The sequence below is a fragment of the Sapajus apella genome, unplaced genomic scaffold (assembly GCF_009761245.1).
Source record: "Sapajus apella isolate SASKATOON/1434 unplaced genomic scaffold, GSC_monkey_1.0 scaffold21, whole genome shotgun sequence".
NCBI lineage: Eukaryota > Metazoa > Chordata > Mammalia > Primates > Cebidae > Sapajus > Sapajus apella.
Window position 1 is genome coordinate 10,517,096 of NW_022436961.1, and position 13,564 is coordinate 10,530,659.

At 38.1% G+C, this 13,564-nt stretch overlaps 1 non-coding gene across 1 annotated transcript; it reads left to right on the top strand.

The window, feature by feature from the left end:
- The first annotated feature begins 2,082 nt into the window (after positions 1-2,082).
- On the top strand, positions 2,083-2,186 carry LOC116558558. Its single transcript, XR_004272064.1, has one exon. It is a non-coding gene; the product is annotated as a U6 spliceosomal RNA (small nuclear RNA).
- The last annotated feature ends 11,378 nt before the right edge of the window (positions 2,187-13,564 follow it).

A 13,564-nucleotide genomic window follows, 5' to 3' on the forward strand; every position in this document is an offset into this window, starting at 1 on the left:
AAATTAGCTGGGTATGTTGGCATGTGCCTATAATCCCAGCTACTCGGGAGGCTGAGTGGAGAATTCCTTGAACCCAGGAGGCAGAAGTGGCAGTGAGCTGAGATCACGCCACTGTACTCCAGCTTGGGCAACAAGAGCAAAACTTTGTCTCAAAAAAAAAATTACATATGAGTAAATTTTAATTTAAAAAATTAAATTTAAAAAATTAAAATTTACTTGCATTTTGAAAGTTTAAAATTAGTAATGAATCACATTAGTATTTATGCTTTATTTCTTAGTAAATATATGTTTTAAAACATATTTTTCAATGTTTATTCATGCTGTAATACTTTATGGAGAGTCAACAGAAGGTCTTATTCATTGTTCTGATGGGCTAAAATATAATTACTCCTAGGTACTACTACTATTATCTACATTATACATCTTAACAACATAGATCATCAAATTCTGCATAAATGTCGTCGTTGTACTGAGTTCCCTGATGCGTGATAAAGGAAAATGTTTTAATAGAAACAGAAAAATAAATTAAAACAAGCCCAGGATGTTCATGGTGATTAATTCAAAATTATACCAAATTCCTAAAACAACTATCTTCAGATTAATTACATGGAATAATGTATGCCAATGAATGCCATCACCACTACTAGAAACATTTCTTTTGATAAATACAAGTGTTTTGACAATATTTAATACTATTTACTATGCCAGACCTCCAAAATGGTTTGATAAAGAACAAATTAGGTTTCTTTGAAAGCTGGCGAGATCTTGAAGATTCCTTTCAAGTACTCATTTTGGAGAAAAGAAAAGTGAGGCACAGAAAAATCAGGTGAGTAAAGCTACATGGCTAGTTTTTTGCTTTTGTTTTTGTTTTATTTTTGGAGACACGGTCTCACTCTGTCACTCAAGCTGGAGTACGGTGACATAATCATGGCTCACTGCAGCCTTCACTTACTGGGCTCCAGTAATCCTCCTACCTACTCCCAACTAGCTGGGACTATAGGCTCGTGCCACCACACCAAGTTATTTTATTTATTTATTTATTTTTGTAGAGATGGGATTTTACCATGTCGCCGAGGCTGATCGCAAACTCCTGGGCTCAAGTGATTTATCTGCCTTGGCCTCTCAAAGTGCTGGATTACAGGTATGGCCACCACGCCTGACCTACATGACTAGTTTTTAATAAATTCCAGGGCACTGCTCATTTTATTTAGTCAACCATAAGAGTGGGAGATAATTCAAGTTTTTGGAGACTTTTTTTCTTTTTGAGAGATAAAAAATATATGACAAACATTGTAACAATCATCTCTACTATCATAGTTCAGAATTAACAACTGTTAACATTTTTGTCATATTTGCTCCAAGTCTATTTTTCTTTAATGCATTCAACCTTACTCATAACTAAAAGTTCCTTTAAATATCACTGCAAGTGTTATTTGGGGTGTTTGGGATGTAAACTTCTAGTTCAGCACTGTCCACCAGAAATATAATGGGAGGCACATATGTAATTTTAAATGTCTAGTAGCCACATTTAAAATAAGACAGGAACAGAAAATTAAACACCGCATGTTCTCACTCATATGTGGAAGCTAAAAAAAAAGTTGATCTGATAGAAGTAAAAAGTAGAACAGAGGATACTAGAGGCTGGAAAGAATAGGGAGAAAGTGGGGGATAGGTTGAGATTTGTTAAACAACAAAGTTACAGCTAGGTGGGAGCAATAAGTTCTAGTATTCTACACCATTGTATGATAACTATGGTTAGTAATAATATATAGTTTCCAATAGCTAAAGGGGGGATACTGAATATTCCAAGCACAAAGAAATGATATATTGGAGGATGGATATGCTAATCACCTTGATCTGATCATTATACACTATATGTATCAAAATGCTACTATGTATTTCATCAATATGTACAATTATGTAAAAATTAAAATAGGAATGTAAGTAACAATGTAAACAATTGGTTCACGAATTGTGGCAAACGCACCATACTGATGTTAAGATGTTAATAGCAGGGGAAACTGAATATCACTGCAAGTGCTTTTTGAAACTGAATATCACTTCAAGTGCTCCCTGTACTGTCTGCAACTTTTCTGTAAACCTAGAACTATTCCAAAATACAGAGAAGATTAGCATGGCTCCTATGCAAAGATGACACACAAATTCGTGAAACATTTCATATTTTTTAAAAAAGAAAAAAAACATTATGCTAAGTGAACTGGGCCAGTCACAGAAGACCGCATGTTGTATGATTTCGCTTCTATAAAATGACAATCTATAAGTACATCCTTAGGGACAAAAAGTAGACTTGTGATTGCCTGACTGGTAATGGGAACAGGCTTGTTTCAGGGTGATGAAATGTTCTAAATTTATTGTAGCAATGATTGCACAACCCTGTGAACATATAAAAACTTTAAATTGTACAACGTATATGAGAGAATTGTGTGACATATTAATTCTTACTTCAGTAAAGGTGTTTTGAAACAAATATAAAAAGTTAATTACATTTTTAAAGTAAAAAGAAACAAGTGGAATTAATTTTAATAATTATTTTATATAACCCAATATATACAAAATATTATTTCACCAGATAGTCAACATTTAAAAAGTGTTAATGAGCTATTGTTATCTTTTTTTCGTGTGTAACTTACACTCACAGCACATCTCTATTCAGATTGGCTGTATTCCAACCACTCAATAGCCACATGTGGCTAGTGGCAGAGATTGGACCAGCCCAACTCTCATCCATTTTTTAAAATGGTTTCATGTATATATGCATTCACAATACATAGTATTGTTTCTATATTATGAGTTTAAAGTTCCATACATAATGCATGGTTTGTATCATTCTCTAATTTTCTTTCTTAACATGTTATATTTAAGATGTATTTGTGATAATGTGTGTACATCAAATTATTTAAATTGCCATAGTCGCCAATTGTGTGAATATAAGCTATTTTATTCATTCATTCTCCCATTGGCGTATATTTAGGTTGTCTTCAGTCTTTTGGTTTTATAAATAAAAATACAATGAACATTCTTATATGTGTCTGCAACTTCCTAATTTTGCTAAGTAGGAGAGGGATGCTGAGAGAAATTAAGTAACACTTCCAGTGTTACAAAGTGATATAACTATATAAATGCTGACTTTAAGGAACTTATTAAATAGATAAGTCATTTTGATTTGGAAGACAGTGTAATCAAAATCACTTTAGTAACTTTTCCAAGTTATACAGCCCTGCCTGTTTACCTACTGCAAACTCTAAACCCCTGCACCAGCTGCGATCTACTAGAAGGTGAGGAGGTGAGAATATTGAGACTTGTCTAAACCTCAGAATTTAACAGTTAAGAAATATCCCCAGCTTCTGTGTTCTGGGAAATGGCACATCACAGAGGGCCACATTGCCCTCACATATTGCAAGATAAGAATGCCTTCTCTTGTAAATCCCATAATACTTCCAGTCCATCCCTTCTCATGGCTTCCTGTTCAAAACTCCAGGCTTTCTCCCTCTTCTTTGAGATGTTCCACATTCATGAATGTTCTCCCAGTTGCAAGGGCCTAAATAAAATCATATCCTTATCTTCTTATAGCATTTGTCTTTTACAGCTTTGGTGCCATGACTTGGATAGGATCACATCTTGCTTTCAGATCTCCATCTGTTCCACCCAGGCAAGGAGGCCTGTTGGAGCCCTTTGTGCTCCATTCCTGATGGGTGCATTGAAGACCAGGGATGGTTCTGACTCTTCATGCTGGGCTCTCAACTCATGCACTCTGGAGACCCATGCCCATTGGCAGCATGGTGGGGACTTGACTTTGATTCCTTGTGAGAATTCACTTGATTTCTGATTGTGGCTTTTTTTTTCTTTTCTTTCTTTCTTTTTTTCCTGAGATGGAGTTTTGCTTTTGTCACCCAGGCTGGAGTGCTATGGTACAATCTTAGCTCACTGCAACCTACACCTCTAGGGTTCAAGTGATTCTCCTGTCTCAGCCTCCCAAGTAGCTGGGATTACAAGCATGTGCCACCATGCCCAGCAAATTTTTGTATTTTCAGTACAGACAGGGTTTCACCATGTTGGCCAGGCTGGTTTCAAACTCTTGACCTCAGGCAAGCCACCCACTTTAGCCTCCCAAAGTGCTGGGATTACAGACAGGAACCACTACGCCTGGCCTGATTTTAGCTTCTTTTGGTTTTGTGGTCTGACCATTTGGTGATCTCTGTAACAGATTAATGATTTTAAAGAAGTCTGCCTCTCTTGGATGAGAGTTGACAATCTGGTGTGTTAGTTTCTTCTGTTTGTCTACCTGTCCATATTGAGCTCAAATAAATTAAGGATTCATACCTGCTGTGAAAAGAACAGCTTTTTGATATGAACAAATGAGTTTTGTAATTATGTATTTATACTTGACCCATGGCTAAAATTGCAGAATTGAAGCTGTAAGCTCTCTCTATGCCTACACGCATATGTATTTATAATTCAGAAAGGTCTCATTGTATGAATGTGCAATATTTCTCTACCTTAGGATGGTATTAATCATTAGATTAATCATTAGATTATAAAATCTCTTAATGGTGTTCTATTCTTATTATTTTAGAGATTAGTAAATACTTACATAAATTGAATATTTATAATACTTCCAGAAAGTAAGAAAATTGAATCTAGCCAGGCATGGTGGCTCACACCTATCATTCCAGCTCTTAGGGAGGCAGAGGCAGGAAGATAGCTTGAGCCCAGGAGTTCAAGACCTGCCTAAGCAATATAGAGAGAACTTGTTTTCCATAAAAAGGGGGGAAAAATAAGTGAAAATTGAATGTTACTTTCAATGTCTTGATTTAAAACTTATTTTTACAGAAAGTAACTTGGATATGATTTAGGAATTCAAGTTCGCATAATTTAGATAAAGCTTTGGCAAACAAGACTAGTTTAATATTTTTGGTTTTAATAAAAACAACTATGTCTTCCCTGATTTATCAGGGTTAAGTATAATATATACATAGATTTTTATTCTTCTTGGGAATGGTCTGTGCAAATGTATACAGATTTACTGATTTATTAAACTTGTATTACTAATGTTTAAGATTAATGTTTAAAATATGAAAAATATAAATTTGTATTTAACCAAATAAATTATTATAATGACAAACTTTATATCAATAGTAATTATGTTTTATAGTATGTCAGCTTGAAGATAATTTCCAAGATCTTTAGGCAACTTAAAACCTCAGATTTACACTAAAGTTAGTTAATTGACAGATATTTATTGAATACCTAAATCATTTCCAAGTAAGACAGAGTACTGAAACAAAGTAAAGTCTTAAGGTCTTAAGTTTATCTATATTTTGCCTCTTAGTTTCTGTTACTTGGAGACTATATGCTTGGGCCTGTTAATGAACATGCTGATTTTTACCACTCTGTAAAGTTGTTCTACAAGAAATTTGTGGCTGCAGGAAGTCGTGAGTTGTATATTCATGAGCTCAGCTTGTCTGCTGAAAAATACTAGTGTGAGAATGGTTTTCTCCTAAGGAGAAATAACTGACCATTGTTGTGAAAGACAAAGCCTGAAGAGATGTAGGAAGCTCACCAAGAAAAAAAAAAGAGAAAGAGAAATTTATTTACTATGGTCAAAGTTAGCTAAAGGTTGAAGGGTTTATTTATAAGATTTTCAAAAACAGCCTGTGTTTACCTTGCCTGCTTTAGTAAAAGTTTGTAAAGGGTTTTGTTGTAGTTCTTGTTGTTGCCTTTTTTTTTTTTTAACCTTCTGAGTAATCATTGGATTACTGAACAAAAAAGGATATTATTCCTCTTGAACGAAAAGGGGAATTGATGATGTTAAATTTTAATCCTTTACCGATATTCTGGGAAATGGCTAACCACCAGGAACCACCCTGCCTGACATATTCCACAGTAAGAATGCCCTCCACCCTCTTCTCCAAATCTCTGAGTGCCCCTGCCTATCCTTCTTCACAGCCCTCTTGTTTACCTGCCTTTCTATACCCCAGGTGTTCTTGCTCTTCATTAATCCATGGTTTGCCTGAATAAAATAATCTCTTTAATTACCAAGTGCATTTTGTCTTTCACAGGGATACAATTCTTATCTTAAGTAACCTTAACAAGTAATAAACGTAGCAAGCAATGCCTGTTAAAAAAACAAAACAAAACAAACAAACAAAAAAAAACCAAGATGACTAAGTGGTCTATTTTGTGATGACTTTTATGGAAACAAGCCATAGAATAAAATACGAAGGACAAGAGGGAAATTTTCACTTACTAGAAATCCTCAAGAAAACCAAAACTATCTTCCATAGGTACTGTCCCCAGGGGTGACCAGAAACTGCCAGAAAGAAAGAAATTATTACTAAATTTCCCACACCGAATCCGACATTGCTGAAAATAGCAGAAATAAGAGACTTAAGTGCAAGTCCTGCTACAGTATGAGCTGGAATTTTTTATAAAAAAAAGTTTTATTAAGCTCCAAATCCTGACAATCATGGAGGGCTCCTAGCAGAATGTTTATAGCATGAACTGTAAAGGGGCGTTTCTTTTTTTTTTTTTTTTTTTTTTTTTTGAGACAGAGTTTCACTCTTGTTACCCAGGCTGGAGTGCAATGGCGCGATCTCGGCTCACCGCAACCTCCGCCTCCCAGGTTCAGGCAATTCTCCTGCCTCAGCCTCCCAAGCAGCTGGGACTACAGGCACATGCCACCATGCCCAGCTAATTTTTTGTGTTTTTAGTAGAGACGGGGTTTCACCATGTTGACCAGGATGGTCTCGATCTCTTGACCTCGTGATCCACCCGCCTCGGCCTCCCAAAGTGCTGGGATTACAGGCTTGAGCCACCGCGCCCGGCCCGGGGCGTTTCTCAAGTAATGATCCAGAAGCAGCTTCCTGCTCCCAAGAGACAAAGGTGCATCCAGAGAGTAGGAAGGAAGAATCAGGAGCCAGGAATAACTGGTTGGTACCTTAGAATGAATCCATTGTTCAGGATGGATTATGTAAAGAGTGACAGGCACCATAGGTCCTAGGAGACCTGGCCTATCAGAGGATAGCCTAGGAGACTGCAGGCCTTTGGGAAGTGATACAGGTCCAACCGAAGCTGAAGGGGGGTACTTGGGAGGCAGGGCATCAATGTGAGCACCCCACTGTATCATGGTAAAGCCTGGCAAGAATTCGTCAGCCCTCTTGGAAGAGCACAGAAGGGGATAATTTGCTTTGCTTGTTGGGTTAAGGTGATGTCAAGTGTCGTCTGGGGTCTAGGCTTGGGTCTCAGATAACCACAGCAGATGCAGCAGGGCCAGAAATGAATGTGAAAGATCAAGTGTTACAAGCCACATCTTAGCAATGGTCAAAGAGTACATGATGTAACAGGAAGGCCAGAGAGCCCTCACCTTATCCCAGAACAATAAGTCACAATATTTCAGCCAGGTGGGAACTTACATAACTTCCATGGAGAAGGATAGCAAAGCAGAGAAACTCCTGGATTGATTCAGCAGGCACACAAATATACAAAGTTTTTAATTGTAAATGAGTTAATAACTTTAAATTGGTATAATTAAGTTTTTGGCTATCTGGTAGGAACAGATACTGCAAGCTTACAAAGCTACATTAAGTTTAGCTTTGCAAAAGTCACATCTTTGCACATGTACATTTGTGAATGTGAAATGTTATATCCACTGTAAATTATAGGTAGACTGAAATTAACAAGGAATTAAGAAGAAGAGATTGGTTCCATATGAAGTTTAAGGTGGTTTTTTCCAGTTCTGTGAAGAGGGTCATTGGTAGCTTGATGGGGATAGCATTGAATCTGTAAATTACTTTGGGCAGCATGGCCATTTTCACAATATTAATTCTTTCTAACCATGAGCATGGAATGTTTCTCCATCTGTTTGTGTCCTCTCTTATTTCCTTGAGCAGTGGTTTGTAGTTCTCCTTGAAGAGGTCCTTCACATCCTTTATTAGTTGTATTCCTAGGTATTTTATTCTCTTTGTAGCAATTGTGAATGGCTCTCTTTAGCCTGTTATTGGTGTATAGGAATTTTTGTGATTTCTGCACATTGATTTTGTATTCTGAGACTTTGCTGAAGTTGCTTATCAGTTTAAGGAGATTTGGGGCTGAGATGATGGGGTCTTCTAAATATACAATCATGTCATCTGCAAATAGAGACAATTTGACTTCCCCCTTTCCTAATTGAATACCCTTTATTTCTTTTTCTTGCCTGATTGCTCTGGCTAGAACTTCCAATGCTATATTGAATAGGAGTGGTGAGAGAGGGCATCCTTGTCTAGTGCCAGATTTCAAAGGGAATGCTTCCAGTTTTTGCCCATTCAGTATGATATTGGCTGTGGGTTTGTCATAAATTGCTTTTATTATTCTGAGATATGTTTCATCAATACCTAGTTTATTGAGAGTTTTTAGCATAAAGCCTGTTGAATTTTGTCAAAGGCCTTCTCTGTATCTATTGAGATAATCATGTGTTTTTTGTTTTTGGTTCTGTTTATGTGGTGAATTACGTTTATAGACTTGCGTATTTTGAACCATCCTTGCATTGCCAGGATGAAGCCTACTTGATCATGATGGATAAGATTTTTGATGTGCTGTTGCAATCGGTTTGCCAGTATTTTATTGAAGATTTTTGCATGTATGTTCATCATGGATATTGGCCTGAAGTTTTCTTTTATTGTTGAGTCTCTGCCGGGTTTTGGTATCAGGATGGTGTTGGTCTCATAAAATGATTTGGGAAGCACTCTTTTTGTATTGTTTGGAATAGTTTCAGAAGGAGTGGTCCCAGCTCCTCATTGTATGTCTGGTAGAATTCGGCTGTGAACCCATCTGGATCTGGGCTTTTTTTGGTTGGTAGACTATTAATTGCTGTCTCCACTTCAACCCTTGTTATTGGTCTATTCAGGGTTTCAACTTCTTCCTGGTTTAGGCTTGGGAAGGTGCAAGCGTCTAGGAATTTATCCATTTCTTCCAGGTTTACTGGTTTATATGCACAGAGTTTTTCATAGTAATCTCTGATGGTAGTTTGTATTTCTTTAAAATTAGTGGTGATATCCCCTTTATTGTTTTTTATTGCATCTATTTGATTCTTCTCTTTCTTTTTTATTAATCTGGCTAGTGGTCTGTCTATTTTGTTGGGCTTTTCAAAAGAAGACATATATGAGGCCAACAAACATATGAAAAAATGCTCATCATCACTCGTCATTAGAGAAATGCAAACCACAATGAGATATCATCTCATGTCAGTTAGAATGGCAATCATTAAAAAGTAAGGAAACAACAGATGTTGGAGAGGATGTGTAGAAATAGGAACGCTTTTACACTGTTGGTAGGAGTGTAAATTAGTTCAACCATTGTGGAAGACAGTGTGGCAATTCCTCAAGGATCTAGAACCAGAAATATCATTTGACCCAGCAATCCCATTACTGGATATATATCCAAAGGATTATAAATCATTCTATTATAAAGACACATGCACACATATGTTTATTGCAGCACTGTTCATGATAGCAAAGACTTGGAACCGACCCAAATGCCCATCCATGAATAAAAAAATGTGGCACATATACACCATGGAATACTCTGAAGCCACAAAAAAGGGATGAGTGCATGTCTTTTGCAGGGACATGAAGATGGAAATCATTTTTCTCAGTAAACTAACACAAGAACAGAAAACAAGACACCACATGATCTCACTCATAAGTGGGATTTGAACAATGAGAACACATGGACACAGTAAGGGGAACGCCACACAACAGGATCTGTTGGAGGGTGAGGGGCCAGGGGAGAGAGAGCATTAGGAGAAATACCTAATGTAGATGACAGGTTGACGAGTGCAACAAACCACCATGGCACATGTATACCTGTGTAACAAACCTGTACATTCTGCGCATACACCCCAGAGCTTAAAAGTATAATAATAATAATAAAATAAAATAATTAAAAAAAAGAAAACATTTATGCAAAAAGCAAGATAAGTTTGAAGAAACAGAAGTTGCTGGCAGGGTGGGTCCACTGGGATAGTATAGATATTGGGAAGGTAACATAATTTTACACAATCTTTACGGTGCATCCATAAAGATCTGCTCTGTTACCCAGGCTGGAGTACAGCGGCATGATCTCAGATCACTGCAACCTCTGCCTCCTGGGCTCAAGCAATTCTCCTGCCTCAGCCTCGCAAGAAGCTGGAATTACATGTGCCCACCACCAGGCTGAGATAATTTTTTTATTTTTAGTAGAGACGGAGTTTCACCATGCTGGCCACGCTGGTCTCAGACTCCTGACCTCAAGCAATCTGCCTGCCTCAGCCTCCCAAAGTGCTGGGATTACAGGTGTGAGCCACGGTGCCCAGCCTGCTGATACACTTTCTATGTAGCATATCTCTATTGGCCTGAGTCAAGTTCCTCAGTGTGGGCATGGCAGGCTCTTCCTAACATTCCCAGTGTCATAAGGCGGTACAACCACAGCTGAGCTCCTTTCCTGCAGGACAAAAACAAGCCAACAAAGCCCATTACAGAGTCTCTTGGCGGGAGTTCTCATGGCTTAAGGAGACAGTTCCCATCCTGTCATCAGAATGTGATGCTTGTGCCTGTATCACTTGTGCGCTGAGCTTTCTACTTTTCTATCTCTTTTTTTTTCTTTTTAATTATTTCAGGACCTGATTTGATTAAAATACATTCAACCTGAGCAGCTTCTGACAAAGATATATAGGCTCTTCATGCAGGCTAATAATTTAACACTGCAGGCAGACTAATACACTGCTACCCCTTTCAATGTGTATAGTTGGGTCTTTCGTTCACATTCATTTGGAGAAGAAATTGAGAGCTGCCTGGGGGAAGGACAGAGAAGGGCTTGGCGGCAGGCAGCTGGGCTCCCTCTCTTCCCTGCCCTCAACAATCAGTTCTCGCCACAGAATACACACACCTTCAGCCAAGCAAAAACCCCAGCCGCTCTCTGGGCTTATCCTCCTTAGTGAGGAGCTAAATAAAATGAACATGTTCTGTTTCTCAAACATAACCTGGTGGGGCAGTGGTTTTGGGCATTTTTTAAAGAGATTTTTGAAGTATTTTCCATAGTAACTTTAGTATTCACCAAACGAGATATGGCGCTTCCTGGCTGTGTTTTTAACCTCTTCGTGCCTCAGTTTCCTCATCTGCGAAATGAGAATACGAATCGCATCTACATCAGTGAGCTGTGAGATTTAAAGAAGTTACTACAGTTTATGCACTTATAACAGTGCCTGCTACAGACTGGACTACACACAAGCATTGGCTTTTATTAGTAAAGAAGAGGAGTGTGAGCAGCTACAATTTTCTCAGTCTCTTTTCATTTCCAGAAAGGTTTGATCACACTGGTAATGTTTGGCACTTCACAAAGATGAGCATCCTAGACATCTTCTGGGCTGAACCCTTCCTTAGTCTACAACAGATATCAAAACTAGAGTTTAATGTAAGAAGCGAATATTTAAGTTAAACAGGGAGTGTAGTGTGTTCTCGGAGCATGGAACTCTAAAATGGGTATGCAAAGTCAGAAACCTTTTTATGGGTACAGGAAAAATTGAGACCAAATCATTTATGGTAGTAGGGCAAGTGATATGGGGATGGGGTTGAGGGGTTATTTTTTATTTTTTATTTTTTTGAGACGGGGTCCTGCTCTGTTACCCAGGCTGGAGTGCAGTGATGTGATCTCGGCTCACTGCAACCTCTGCCTCCTGGGTTCAAGCCATTTTCCTGCCTCAGCCTCCAGAGTAGCTTGGATTACAGACATGCACACCACACCTGGCTAATTTTTGTATTTTTAGCAGAGATGGGGTTTCACCATGTTGGCCAGGCTGGTCCTGAACTCCTGACTTCAAGTGATCCACCCACCTTGGCCTCCCAAAGTGCTGGAATTGTGCCCAGCTGAGGGGCTAATAAGAGAAAATATACCCAAACCTATATATTGAAATGCTGACTTGTCATATACACCTCTTGAGAGGCTGTGTGCTTTTTCCAGTAATACTGCTGTATTTGAAAACATTTTTGGCAATGTGAAAATTTTCAGAACAGTCACATTAGAAGGCATACCTGAATAGAAATCATTGTTTTATTTCTGATCTCCAATCTTTGTCAAGCAGTGGGGCCACCCACTATATTCACCAGACTTGGTTCTGGATGTCATTTGACCATTTCCAAAATGCCACAGGACAAATCCTGCACTTTCACCACTAAGCTAAATTCTGTCAATGTCAGCAACATTTAAATAAGGACATTTCATTTATATTCTAGATTGTGATATTGAATTTCTAAAATGTCTGTTAAGAAAATAAACCACATTGCTTTCCAGTTGTTTTCCCAATCTTGTATATTATTAAATCCGTGTATACTCTGGATAAATTAAACTCAATGGCTCATGAGCCTGCCTAGGAAAATGAACAAAATACAATTAACCATGTACTTACTTCACAACAGTGGTGTAAGTTTGTAATAAGACTATTTGTAAAGTCATTCTAAGTCCTTACTGTGTGAATGCAAATCATCAGTATTAAAATCAACAAATAACACAGCTGTCTGTGATGGAGACAGTCATGGTAAGGGTTTTAAGCAACCTCTTAAAGACAGTGTTTAAGGAGCTATTTCTATTCCCTCCTTTGTAGGAGTTAATTTATCCTTTGTAGTGACAAGAATGGAAATGCTTTACTCTGGGAATGCTGACTGCATTACGGGTAAGCCATTTGTGACTGCTAAACGACTTGTATCCCAGTAGGACTGAGAGAACTCACAATTGCATTCATCATTGTGTTTCCACCACAGAAACTCTGCTCAATGGAGTCATGCATTTATCATTGCATTTTGTGCCTCCGATGAGGTACATAGCTGGGACTTGCCTTCAAATTCCAACTGGTATGAGCCTGTGGATACCAACAAGCTCATACCAGTATGTGGATACATATTGAGATGACAGGCCCTGGAAAAATTACCAGGAAGATTCATAGCTTCTCATTCCTGATGCCTACTCTAACTCTGGAAAGTGTCAAGAGCACATGAGGCAACTGCACAAGCATGTGGTCGACCTCTGGAATGGCTAAACACCAGCCAGTGAGTGGGAGAGACTGTACAAAGCTGAAGCTTGGCAAATTTTAGACACTGGATATGAGAAGTACCATCAGGCCATTTCACCAGAAAATATCATCTTAGCTCTTTCTTTTATTTTATTTAACCAAGTTTTCAATATCCATATCCTTAAACATAAAATCTCATTTTTTGTAAGATTAATAGTCTCAATGAGACTGCCCCTTATTCCTCCTTTGCCAGAAAGTTAGAAGGACCCTAACAGAGTATAGGAGAATGTTTTCTTTACTCACTCAACAACTTTTACTGGTCACTATGGTGTCAGACACTGTGATAGCATTAAAGAGACAGAATTGAGTCAGACATGGACATAGCCCTTGAAGGGCTGTCTCAAAAGAAATGAGAAATTACACACTCACATGTAAGGAGGGCTATCATATCAGGAAGAGCATCCTTCAGGTTTGGAAATGGTAACCAAAAATCTGCAAGAGTTAGAAACATCTTCGCAAAACATTTAC